General features: G+C 38.9%; 1 protein-coding gene across 1 annotated transcript in view; it reads left to right on the top strand.

Annotated features, from left to right (window-relative positions):
• The first annotated feature begins 716 nt into the window (after positions 1–716).
• arvcfb (ARVCF delta catenin family member b) overlaps positions 717–13,164 on the top strand; it is a 130,985-nt gene continuing 118,537 nt past the window's right edge. The window contains exon 1 of the mRNA XM_079251399.1: positions 717–787. The gene's annotated coding sequence lies outside the window, so the exon portion shown is untranslated. The remainder of the gene's footprint in view (positions 788–13,164) is intronic.

Here is a 13,164-nt window from a genome sequence, read left to right as displayed (position 1 = left end):
CTTAAGCATAGAAGAGGACAAACTATGAAAACAGAACATGTCTCTTTATGATCTTTGCTGCTACATTTTGATTGAGGTCCAATCCAATATTTTATTGGCCTAGATGACATGAATGATAAAACTCCAGTCAGGGTGAAAGCGTGGTGAATTTATGACATTTTCCATCAGGTTTCAAATGAATTTTTAAGATTTAGTTACAGGCTTTTGTTAATACCTTCTACTGGTCTGATTTCCGAAATATTCATTCACAGTCATGAAGAGTCGTGACCATTAGCATTAATTTATTTTAAAATATCATTATCCTTAATCCTTGTTTCTATATTCTTTTACATGTCAATAAAGAACTGAATGGTTGGATTAATGGACAGTCATAGTTGTTGCTTATTGGCTGAATTGTAATGTTGGACATGTGACTATGTCAGGACACTATGTCTACAGTGTTTCCAATCGTTGCAGGTACATTTAATGTTTACACCTGCACAGAATTAAAAATGAAAGTTAAACTGGCAAATAACATCTAAATCATGATTCATATAATATATGATCTGAAATTAAATGAGTGGTGAAGGTTTTAGCTTTAACAAAAGATTTTGATGGCGTTTATCACTGCACATAACATAAAAGTCTTAAAATGATGTTGAACTGTCAGTAGACTGGCCGGCAATGTCATTTCTATTTGATTTTTCAATCAACAGATTTCCCCTGGTGGACTAAACAAGCAACGTGACCCCAACAGAGCTAAACCTGTCCCCTGTCTACTTGTGGTCTGACGGCACTCACATCAAAGGTACATTCGCTTCTCTCTCTCTACACCTCCTGACTGCTTTAATCACTTTGTTCACTTCATCCCTGCAGTAATTACATTTCCTTACAGTCTTTTTTTTTAGCTTACCAATCTAAGGTTTTCTCTGTTATCTTTCTCAGAGCTTCACCAAACCACAGAAGTACTTTGTATGATTTTTTTTTAATACATTCAAAAGCTTTTTCCTTGACAAAGTGTGCCCTAATTTCAATAAATCACACAGATGAATCACCTGAGGTAAAGCGGTTTTGGTTCACTTCTTAGATTTCAGTGTGTTTTAGAGCAGAACGAAGGAGGGTCTTGTTCTGGTCCAGTATTTCTAAAGACAGACTCAGTTGTGTAATTGCACATTTGAAGTCTGTCACCTGTAGTCAGATACAACCAGAGACGTTTAATTGCAATTTAGATGTCTCACATGCTACCAAAGTATTTGCCTAAAAACTTTCCTTCAGAAGTAGGACAGCGGGGGAAATTGAAATACTGACCAATGTTCATGTCTGTTATCTTTGGCTTTTGATGTTTTCATGAGAATATCATTGTGGCTTTAATAAGTTTACAATTATTAACAAACCGAATTCATCTCTTTTATTCAGGTTTGCTTGTTTTTAATCCAACCTTTGACCTGCTTTGTGTTTGTATTAGTCTAATGAAAGTATAGTTCTATGTCTTTAGGCGCCAGAGTTTTAACATTTTAAAGATAAAATCTAAACGATAAAAAATGTTAAACATGAACTATTGTTTATCATTGCTGTAAATTCACTCATTTGATTTTTGTATTTTGGCTTTGGCAGCCAAATTAGATTCCATAACTTTCACTGGGAACTGTGCATGTTTAGCCATATATATGACTAAATGGGTTTTGTATTTAGTGAATCTAAATACCCAGTTGTCTCACCAAACTGTCTGAGCAACTTGTGATGTTATTCCTCAACTTTTAAATTCACCCTGCACTCATACGCCCACACACACTATGCTGCTCCCACAGAATTTTCAGTGCTGCGTTTTCAAGCCTCGCTTCCTGGACCACGTCCAGAAACTCTCCTAAGTACTGGAATTCTGCCATGTCGACTTTGGTTAGGTAAAACTTCTGAATTGTCATCGCCCACATGTGATGCCTCAGATATGTTATTATTATAGACAAAATGCACAATGATTTCCAACAGAAGCCGCACTGTCACGAGATGACCAGTCATCAACCCCAAGAGCAAGGAAGGGGAACCGTGGTCCTAATCCTGAAAATGTTCAATGTCTCTCTGTTCCAACCAAGAGGCAACCTCTGGCGGTTAAAAGTGAAGCCTATGCGGAAGTGCATAAAACTGCACTTCCCCCTTCATCCACTAGGGGCTCCAAAACAGAGAAAAACCCCATAGACTCCCATGTTAAAAAGACAAACTTCACAGCAGAAATAAACATGTTTACAGCCTGGTTCAAAAATCCATTTTCGGTTTATAGGTCAGGTTTACCTTCATGACAACTGTGGGGGGAGTGAATTTTTCTCTAACTCGCCCGTTTAAAAGTTATTTAATCTCGAAGTTTGGCATATTTAGGGGCGTGTCCTTTTGATTGACAGGTAGCAATTTCCGGCTTTAAGTCAGAAGAACGTAGAACAACCGCGGTTTTTAGCCGGTTAACAACATGACTTAGCTTTAGTCCGCTTACCTCCGTTAGCTGGTTAGCTCTCGTTATCTCGGGGTTAGCTCGGTTAGCTCTTAGCTACAGAAAGCTCGGAGTTCACTCAATGTCAATCATCCACCATGACACTCACAGCTCCCCTCTCAGCTCCACCTCTTTGCCTATATTTGTATTTACTGGGCGAGACGACGCGCATGACGCTGCCAAGATGACGACGGTAGGAACCGCCCACCGAGCTTCAATTCAGCTCTTCAGAAACCTACGGGTGACGTCACAGAGGCTCCGTCCATCTTTTATATACAGTCTATGGTTCCAACACACCAGATTCAAATAAATAAATCAATGTGCAGATCTTGATAAGCTGTTGTATCCATTTGACTTGAATCAGGTGTGCTGAACCAGGGATATATGGAAAACCTGCAGGATTCCGGCCCTTGAGGACCATGTTTTCCTACCCCTGCCCAGGATGCAAATATTCTCCTCCAGAATCAGAGATGGCTAATAGCTGAGAAAGTGCTACATCGACAGTGTAAAAGTGTTTCGATATCTTGCTTGTGTTTTCTGTAATCCACGCTGCATCGCTGAATATGAGTACTTCGGTGTCAGCTCTTTGTGGTGTCTTTCAGATGCGTTTCCCTCATAAACCCACCAGCCTCCCTTCACCCTTATGATACCCTGAAGTTTCACATGTCTGTCATCTAGCAGTGGAAAGTGATAAGAGGTTAATCTCTCCTTCTGGAGATATGGCTTGGTGCTTGTCATAATTTTGCGACTTTGGCGCTTAAAGTTGTCTGAAGTCTGAATAAAGTTGTCTGAAGAAGACAACTTGTAACGCCTCAAATCACATACAACCACATAAAGCCGCATAAACATTTTAGTTAGACAAAAGGCATTTAAAACAATATACAGCATATTTCTTTTATGACAAAATGTACTTTCCACTTAATGTTTTAATTAACTTGTCTATTTTCCTAGACTAACAGAGACATTCATTAGCATGTGAATGTGTCATGTTTTGTGTTTAAAATGTATGAGATTGCTCGTGTTTTCCATCCCTAAATACCCCACACTTGGGTAAGAAACAGCAGCTAAATTTCTTTTCTTCTAGCTGTGAAAATAATCAGGTATGGACTCCACGCACCTCTTTAAACTAGGCTTATCGTGGTTTCATTCAACAATACCCTTCTGGGCATTAGCACCTACTTTAATGTTCCTCAAAGCAGAACAACTCCTAAATAGAAAAGGAGACTCAGTCCTGGTGACAATGCAATTAGTTTTTTCTCTGATCTTTTGTTGCATTTTTATAAAAAGTCACCATTCTGTCAGTAATTGTGTTCAAGAATAGTAGATATGTGGTGAAAATGATAATTATCTTTCTGTAACCATTCATTACATATTACCGTGCAAATTGCTATGTTTATTTTTTATGATTTGCCTTTGAAACACTTGAAAAGGCAAATGTTGAAAAGTGGGAAAAAGTATCGCTGATTAATTCAACTTGTTTGATCCGTTCAGTAAGGAATTTAAAAAATACAATACACTGATTTGTCACATCGATTACCTAAAAAGTAGCCACATTTAAATGGAAAAATATTTCTTATAGTTGATGAAAATCATGAAAATCATTTACATGAATGCAAGATGAAGTGATTAAAACTGATGTGATTCTACATAATGGAAATATTTAATACCATCTTTAATGCCTTTGACATGCTCAGTGTGTATGACTTTAAGCAAAAAAGAGGCTTTTTTTCCCCAAAACAATTAATCGTTTCAAGTCTTTTCATTGTCAAAAAACCCAATAATCCTAAACTGTTTAGAGTTTACAACTAAACAATGTATGTTCTGTCCTATTTTGGTTTATGGTTATGGTGCCATTTTTCAGGGCACCAAAAATACTATAGAAACTATTGGGATGAATATGTACATGGGTATTTTTTCCTACTGATCAGATCATGAAAAGGTTTAAAGCACCCATCTTGATCATGCTCTTTCTGATCGAGGCCTATTGGTTAAGATGAAGTGTTTACAAAATGCATCTTTATTCTAATTGGACCATCAGTCAAATCAAAAACTGTTTGCTCTGTGAAAATTTGTTAGCCCCCATAAGTATGTATTAGTTTACAGTGATGTTCTTGATTGCTGCTTTTAAAAACTTTTCCATAAATCACATTAAAACCGGTTTTAATAACAACTGTCCCTGTAAAACTACTGACATATTAGACTTAGACACACACAGATTCATACACACACAGCAAGAGGAGGAGCAGGTGTTTTTAAGTACCCAATTGTGCTCCTGAGAACTGCAGCCTCAGATGGGATTCAGATGGGTTTAGGTAAGGAATTAATTCAAACTGCCTCTAGAAAGGGTCAAATTAGTGGTGAGGAGGAAAAAAAGAGCTCACCACCCACCTTGTCCCTAATCAGGTGAATGTTCCTAATACGGTATCAGGCACCAGTGGTCTTACTCAATTATCCTTATCCTTTACCCCCCTATCTGTTTCCCCCATCCCCCTCGTGACCTTCTACTCAAACCCCATTCATGATATGCTAATTCTGTTCTGGGCAACACCCTTATAGCTACCAATGTCAGTTGTCTCTGTACTGTTAAAAATACACAGTCCAGAGAGTGCATTTGGGGAATGAGGGAACGGTTCTAAACACCTCACTACTGTGCAGCTCCCATTTATCTAAAATTGACTTCATAGTCACATTTTGCTCAGTAGCTCAAAAAAAAAAAAAAAAAACACTTCACATCAATGGTGCCAAATTTAACACTATCACAGAAAAAACACAGGATTAAATTAATCCTGAATATCAATTTCCAGAAAGTCTTTCCTGCCTTTGTACAACTTAAATATTTGAAAAACTCACAGCTAAACTTTGGCAGATTTTCTCACTGAGGAACCTCCTAACAACAACTAATTCGGCATCTTGAATCATACCAGTGCTCTGCTCTCTCTCCGGTCAGGAAATCAGTCCAGTGTTGGCATTTATCATATCTCTCAGTTTTTATCTTTTTTTTCCCGATCTTACTCTCTTATATCCTCTTGGGGTTCTTTGCTGAATCAACCACGACTCAAAACAGTGTGTTGATATCCAGTTGCTAGCATGTAAGGCAAATACCTTCTGGAAAAAAATGTGCCAACACAGGAAAAAAATGTTGTGAAGAGTGGTTTTTCAGCCGTGGCACATTGTTGGGCAACAACAGTTTCAGGAATGCACATAATACATGTCACTGTGCCATCAAAACAAGAAGAAGCAGAGTTGGAAAGTTATGTTGACTTTTCACTAAATTACATGAGAGTGATTGAGATTTGTTTAATTGAAAAAAAATACAACAACTTTAATTTTAATTGGTTTTATAGTTTTCTAGAATTTAAGTTAATTATATGAACAGAATAAGTTGTTACCCAAAACAAAAGTATTTAACCCTTTATGGGGCAAGTGACTATTTTTGATCACTTTGTTTTCTTTCATGTTCAGCATGAAACTATTTTTTTGTTAATGTAACAACAGAATGGAGGTCTTGATAAATACCAGAAGGACAATTTTAGGTTTAAATAATTTTAAGGTATTTTATTGAGTGCATTATAAAGGGTTAAGTGAGATTTATGTGTAAAAAAAAAAAAAAAGTGCTTTAGGTAAACTTTAACACAAATATACTCTTTAGAATGACATATGGCTTCCATTTCAAGGTCTTATCTAAGTTGTGGCAGAGGTTGCTCGTGGTTACAGACTTGGGTTTGAGCTCCTGGAAAAGAGGCGAATCACTGTGGCAAACTGCTCCCTGGGTGCTGAAACTGGGAGCTTGTTTCTTTCTAGTACTTTCTAGCTGAGATTAATAAAGTGAAAGCTATTATTTCTTAAACTCGCAGCATTCTCCAGCTGCAAAGCATGAGAGGCTGAACACCATGTCCTCAGAGAAATGTCAGGCTCTATTCATGCATGCATCTGGAAACTTCTGTCATTGGAAGGCTTGAAATGGCAGAGGGAACTGCTGGAATACAACATGAGCAGCCATAAATCCTGTTAGATGTCAGTCAAGGTCTCTCTCCTAACAACTGGAATAATTTTGATGCTTTTCACTAACATAAGAAACAAGAGCGGCATTTCAACTGTTCATTGTAGTTTGCTCTGGACAAAAAGTGTCCATGCTGCTCAAGGCAATACATATTCTACACGGGAAACAAAATAGAGTAATAAGATGCTGTTGCAGTCTATATAACCAAACAGCTGACTAATCAAAGACGAAAATCAAGGTCTTGTAATGGGAAGATTTATTTTAAGGGAGTCCAAAATACCTCATATTTATTGCCTGTTTTTATAATAAACCTGTGAAATGAGTAATTACTCGATCTCATCTGCTGATCTACATTCAGATTATAGTTGTGTTGTTTTTTTTTTAGATGTTTATTAATGGGCTTTTTTTTTTCAAGCTCTGGGTTTGTGCTGAAATTTGTTTATGGCAAAGGAAAAATCTTGCAACAGCACGTCTACTCCACACATGGAATTTGAGGCTGTTTTTCCTTTTAATCAAAGATGTTTACGCCTTAAGAGCACTCAAAACTAACCAGCATGTCTTTGTGGAATTAATTAAACATTTTCCACTTCTTAACTTATTTCTTTGATTAATTATCATTCACCCCTATGCGTAAAATTCCTGTAGTGGTGTCCAGAAATGATGCTTCTGCCTTGGGGTTGTACTCTGATATGCTTTCGCCACATAAAGTTGGGAGTAAGTGGAGTGTGTGTAATTGAGGATGGGGTTAAACGTGCAGACCTTGGCTCTGTTTTTATCCCCTCTGACCCAGGCTATTAGCAAACATCTGCTGGACCAAAGCTGTAAAAAAATGGGGCTGTCATGATGGCGGAGGGAAATACTTTAGATACCCCTCCCTGTGCATTCTGGGTTATTTTAAGTAAGGCCAGAAGGTGGTGTTTAATGATAAGCTGTGGGGTGTAGCTGACATACTTGCCATATTATTCCCCTTATGACTCAGGAAGCAATGGCTATGCCATCCCACCAACCCTCATGGGGGTGTGAGTCATTAGGGCCTGTCTTCAAGTATGACCAATCAACATGGCTTATGGAACTATATTGCTGTCACTTATCTCAAGTAGTGGATAAAATAGACACTGGGGTGCTATTTTTTGCATGTAGGCACAACCAAGCACTGCCTCCACTTTTAGACAAAGTTACCAGCTGCTGACTCTAAACGCATACCAGCCAGAAATGTTTTTTTATGAGAACAAGAGAACTATAGAAGCATAAAGAAAATGAAACAAAAGGATCTCTTTTCCTTTCGTTTGCATCGATGCGGAGTTTAAATTTCAAAACGGAGCCTCCTTGGAACATACCGCTTGCAGTGGAAGAGTCAGACAAGATAAATAAATGATCAGCGTGCAACAAACATCAAAGAGGGATTGTGTGCTTCAAAGGGAATAAGGGCTTTACGCTCACTGGGTCCTATAGCAAAGAATGAGTTTTTTGCACTTACACATTTACACACACGTGTGGTTTCCGTAATCCGATCCGTTTTAAGTTCTAATTGTTGAACCTGTGTTGATCATCCCTGCTGAGCCAAAATGCTGTATCACACTTGTTTTTGTGTGAAGTAGCTGCACATCAAGCCGTATTGTGTTCCATCTGTGAAGTATTGCTTTTAAAATGGTTTACAGTTCACTCTTAGGTGTATGTGTGCTTATTCTTCAGTCTGTGTTCTTATTGGTTACTTCCATTGCTTCATCTTAAGAATTTACTTAAAACTTTGGTTAGGTGGTTGTTATGAAAAAAAAAATACCATTAAAAAAATTACCAATGAACTCCAGAATATGATGTGTAAGGATCAAATCATGCAGGATGTTGAAAGAGGCTTTAATTACACAGTATTTGCTGCTGATGATCCAGTCCTAAAGATCAACATGGAAGCTGACCAATGCATATAAAAATGTATGTGAAAACAGTAAAAAGCATATAAGCAGAACTGATTTTAAACAGACTTTTAATGTTTTTTCAGAGCTACATGCTGCTTGTTCCTTTTTTAATCTCTTGTATTTTCTCTCTTGTCTTCCCCATGTTTATCTTCCCCCTTCTCCCTCAGCTCTGCATTCTTCTCTGTTTCACCGCTCTGCTTCTGTTAGAGCGGGGGATGACTGTTTTCTAACACTTCTCAGCCTGCTTATCTACTTGGTCTGTATCATTGCAGATTTGTATTCCCACCATCATTTGTTACTGTGCCGTCAACCTCTTGACATTGTCCCATTGTCAGTTATAGATGTCAGGGTGTGTGTGTGTGTGTGGCTGTGATTTTGCACTGCAGCTTTATGAAAGACATGATGGTGTGTCTAATGCAAGGCCTGGGTGTCTGTATGTGTGACTGTGGGAATCTTGCATGTGGTGGAACTGTGTCTGCAACAGTGCTTGTATGTCAGAATGCATTACGGTTTTGTGCATGACTATATCCAATTACGGCACCACTCCTCCACACTGGCTGTGATGGTTCATTTGGAGGGGTAATGTCATTCCTTTCCATCTTTAGGATGTCCAAAAACAAGAATCTTTGTTTGAGTGAGTCTGCACTGTGCTGTTTCATTCCCATTGTTGTTTTTGGAGGTGGACTGGTTAATTCTGTTTCCATCTGGCAATGCTGATGTTTTAGCAGAACTGCACTGAAGTTTATTTGCAGTGCCAGGGTTGTGTCGTTGTAAAAAAAAAAAAAAAGGCTCAGACTTCTGAAAGCAAACATATAATTGGCAACCAGCTGAGAAGCATCATCTGTGTGTTTGTCATGCTGGGTGTGAGTATCAGAGACTTCCCTGTGTAATCACCCATCAAGGGAAGAATTTAATCATGTCCCTTCAGGGTTTTGACACTACAGACTACAGTCAGCCATAAGCAGACTGTCTGAACCATGACCCTACCTCCCTACTGATCCAGTTCACAACTGTGCTTGCCTTTTATCCTGCCGATCATTTATTCATAATGCTTAATAAGAGCCATGGTGTGTGCTTTATCATCAGTGTCCCATCTTGGCCAGTACATAAGCCTTGTATTTAATGTTAAACTTGAGGCATTCAATCCACCTGTTGATGCCACTCATCCAACCTGTTGGGTCTGGGTATAGTTATTGACCTGGTGCCCCTCCCTCCTCCCTTTTCTTCCCTCCCTTCCTGACTTGGAAGATCCATACAACTTCAAACATCACTTGACATGGAGGAGTATGATGTTCGCTCAGCTGCCAGCATCCTGGCCTCAGTGAAAGAGCAGGAAGCACGTTTTGAGCAGCTGACCCGAGCCCTTGAGGAGGAGCGTCGCAACGTCACCCTGCAGCTTGAACGCGCCAATCTGCCTCCCAACCCCCCCACAAGCCAGCCACTAGCATGGCAGCAAATGGTGATGCAGGTAAATGATGCCAGCATGCTGGCCAACTTCCTACGTTTTCGACCACCATGTGTGTTCCTCCCTTGATTTAGTCTCTGCCGTGACATTCACTTGTATTGTTCCATCCTTCCATCCGAGACATCGCGTCTCATCATTGTTGGAAGTCTGTAATCTCTGTTTGATTTGGGACACTTGTTTCCCTTGTTTGAACCCATTGTCATGGATGTTTCACAGAAAGGTGTTCTGTGGTGATTATTTATTAAAAAAACATACTGATGAGATTTTACCTCTCATTAGGTCCTACTTTTCCCCCACTTTTTATGCTCCCTCTTGTCATCCCTTGTCATGTCCTTTTGTCTGCTGGTTTCAAAGATTGTCCAGTAGTGCTATTCATTCAGCCAAGCTCCTCCAAGCATCTGGATAGCATTAAAGCCTTGACCGTGGCTTATATCCATGCTGTCTTGATCTGAGCGGAGAATGTAAGATGTAGAAACAGTACTGTGCAAGCTTTCTTAAAAATGAAGGAAAGGTTTCTCTGCAAAACTCCTGTTATTGTTGTTACAGGTGTTTGTAACATGGTGTTCTCACATTGCCCTCTTTCCTGTTTTCATTCTTGCTTGTGAACAAATCTTTAAAGAAACCCTTTAGCTGTGCACATGTTTTACAAATAGGACAGTCTGTCTTCTTCGTTTTGATTAAGGGCAGTGGTGTAGTGGTCCCACGAGAAGTGGGTATACTCTCAATTTTTTGCCCTTTTATTAAAAAAAAAAAAAAAAAAAAGAAGAAAAAAACAGAATAAAAGTAGCCCAGAAAACACATTTTCAGAAAGAGTGACATGTAGGACTACTCTACATAAATCCATCAGTATTTCTCTTCAGCGTCACATCATTTTTGCTCTTCAGTTTCAGGGAGGCAGAGTGATGGAATAACTAAACCAGTACTGGCACACAGACTGGAGCGAGACAGGCTCATAGACATATATCTGTATTATGTCTATGTTCAGGCTGAAGTTAACAGAGCTGATGGCTAACTGCACCTGTGTAGCATACTGGTAACCTTATCTGAGCTGCTGGGCAAAGTAGGTACATGTTTAGGGATGTTTATAATTGTGAAAGCAGCGTTACAGGCAGGTTTAGAAGTGGGTATACTCAATTCTGACTGAAAAAGAAGTGGGCATACTCCATATACCCGTGTATACCCTGGATTACACCACTGATTAAGGGTGATGAATCTAATGTGTTGCAATGGTAGCCTCATACATAATTGATATAACCAGACATTTTGAGATTAATCATTTGTCAGTAGATGCATTTGTCTATGGTAACATTTCATGTTGAGGTTAATTTTTAAAGGGCTTACAGCAGCTTTGGTTTCACGAAGGAAAATCCAACGATACTTCATCACGTGTACCTGGGAAAAGTAGAAAGTATTTGATTTGCTGATGTGTAACAAACTAGCACGTGGTGCTTTCTGTAGGAAAATATTGTGTTAACCACTGAAATAGTTTTTGACCCAGCGTACTAAACCTGTGTTGCTTAAACAGACAGCTAAATGTGTATTTACACCACAATACATGACAAAGTTTCCAGTTGTTTTCCATCTGTTTGCTACAGTTATGCTGCTGTTAGCTTTTACAACTTCTGTTCAGCTGCTGATGTTGACTGCTTCAGTGTCTTCATGTAGGATGAAGTAAGCTTTATATCTGTATTTCTAACAGGAGACGAGTCAGGGAAAACACAGTGATGATACAATTTCTGAGTCTTTGTTGTAAAACAGCACTGCTGCAATGTGAGCTATCATAACAATTAAACAATCTGAAATTAAATAGACTTAGTGATGCTTTTACATACTATCCATGTGCAGTAAAGCTGCCAGCAATAAGCATTTCCTTCCTTCCAGAATATGTATGTATTTGCCACTTAGTGGCAAACACACACCTGCAGTAGCCTCTAAGTAATAGAAAAGTACTATGTACAATAATATTATTCCACCGCTATAAATCACAGATCATACTCACAGGGATTGTTCAGCCCTGGCTTTTTGTTAAGTAGGGTGTCAGTTTGCTGTAACAGGGTACCACTCATGTCATGATGCCTCATTTTGCATCCCTTTGAAATGTCATGTTGTTACAGGAATTGAATACCTGAATACCAAGCCAATTTGCATGGTAGGAGGGTAGTTGAGGGTGTTGAGCACCTTTGTGTCTGCATGCCACGAGACACACTACATTTATATAATGAGGCTTTAGAAGGTATAAAGAATGCATCAGGTTGTTCTCTTTATCAGCAGCTCTTCCTCTCTGTTTCCCCCTCGCACACTTGCACGCAGGATGCATGATGGATTAAAACAGAGTAGGGATCAGCAACCGAAGTCTTAGATACACAACCCGAGGCCAAACTTAATGACATTTACCATTATTTAAAGTTGAGGTCATAGAAGAAAAAAGTGGACCAAGTCTGATTAATGAAATTAGATGAAAGTAGACCACTAATGAGCGCGATAAGCCGCTGATCTAGATAGAGCGCTGCTATAGGGTACTCACCTCTGAACAGACTGGGTCTAAATATTGTTGGGCAGCTTGTACTTTTATCTGGCTTTATCATTGATATCAGCTCATTAACACAGGCAGCCGAGCATGTAATGAATATAAGCCAAATTATCTTCAGTTTGTATAGATGGTTGCTTTTAAACATGTTGGTACAGCACTTTTACATTCAGTCCATTTAAAGCTTGATTTGATTTGATTTATTCATTTATTTTGTGTTGGTGTTTTCAGCTATTTCAAATGGTATTTTTGTATTTTAAAGGTTATTGCAATTTAATTTGTTTCAAACTAGTAATATTGTACCATTTTGGGAGATCCTCATAGCAAGAAGGTCGTTGGTTTGAACCTTGAGTAGGTGGGGTTTGAGCAGGGGCTTTCCTGTGCCGAGTTTACATGTTCTCCCTATGTATGTACAGGTTTTCTCAGGGTTTCCTCCCACACCCTAAAGACATGCATGTTAAGTTAATTGACCACTCTAAATTCTACATAGGCATGAGCATGAGTGGTTTATTGTCTCTCTGTGTTGTCCCTATGATGGACTGGCGACCTGTCCAGGGTATACCCCGCATCTTGCCTACTAATTGCTTCCCTGCAACCCTGAATTGGACTAAGATGCATAGAAAACGGATAGATGTATGGTATTCTGGGGAAATAAATCCAAACAATGCTTGTCTGATGAAATTATCTGTACAGATTCAGTGACATGAACCAAGAAGACTTATCATCCACATCCACTGACAGCTCCAATATGTGATCACTCACATGCTAAGATCTTACCCTTTCTTTATTTTATATCATGTT

The sequence above is a fragment of the Telmatherina bonti genome, assembly GCF_933228915.1.
Source record: "Telmatherina bonti genome assembly, chromosome: 13".
NCBI lineage: Eukaryota > Metazoa > Chordata > Actinopteri > Atheriniformes > Telmatherinidae > Telmatherina > Telmatherina bonti.
This window is presented reverse-complemented; position numbering and strand designations above follow the sequence as displayed.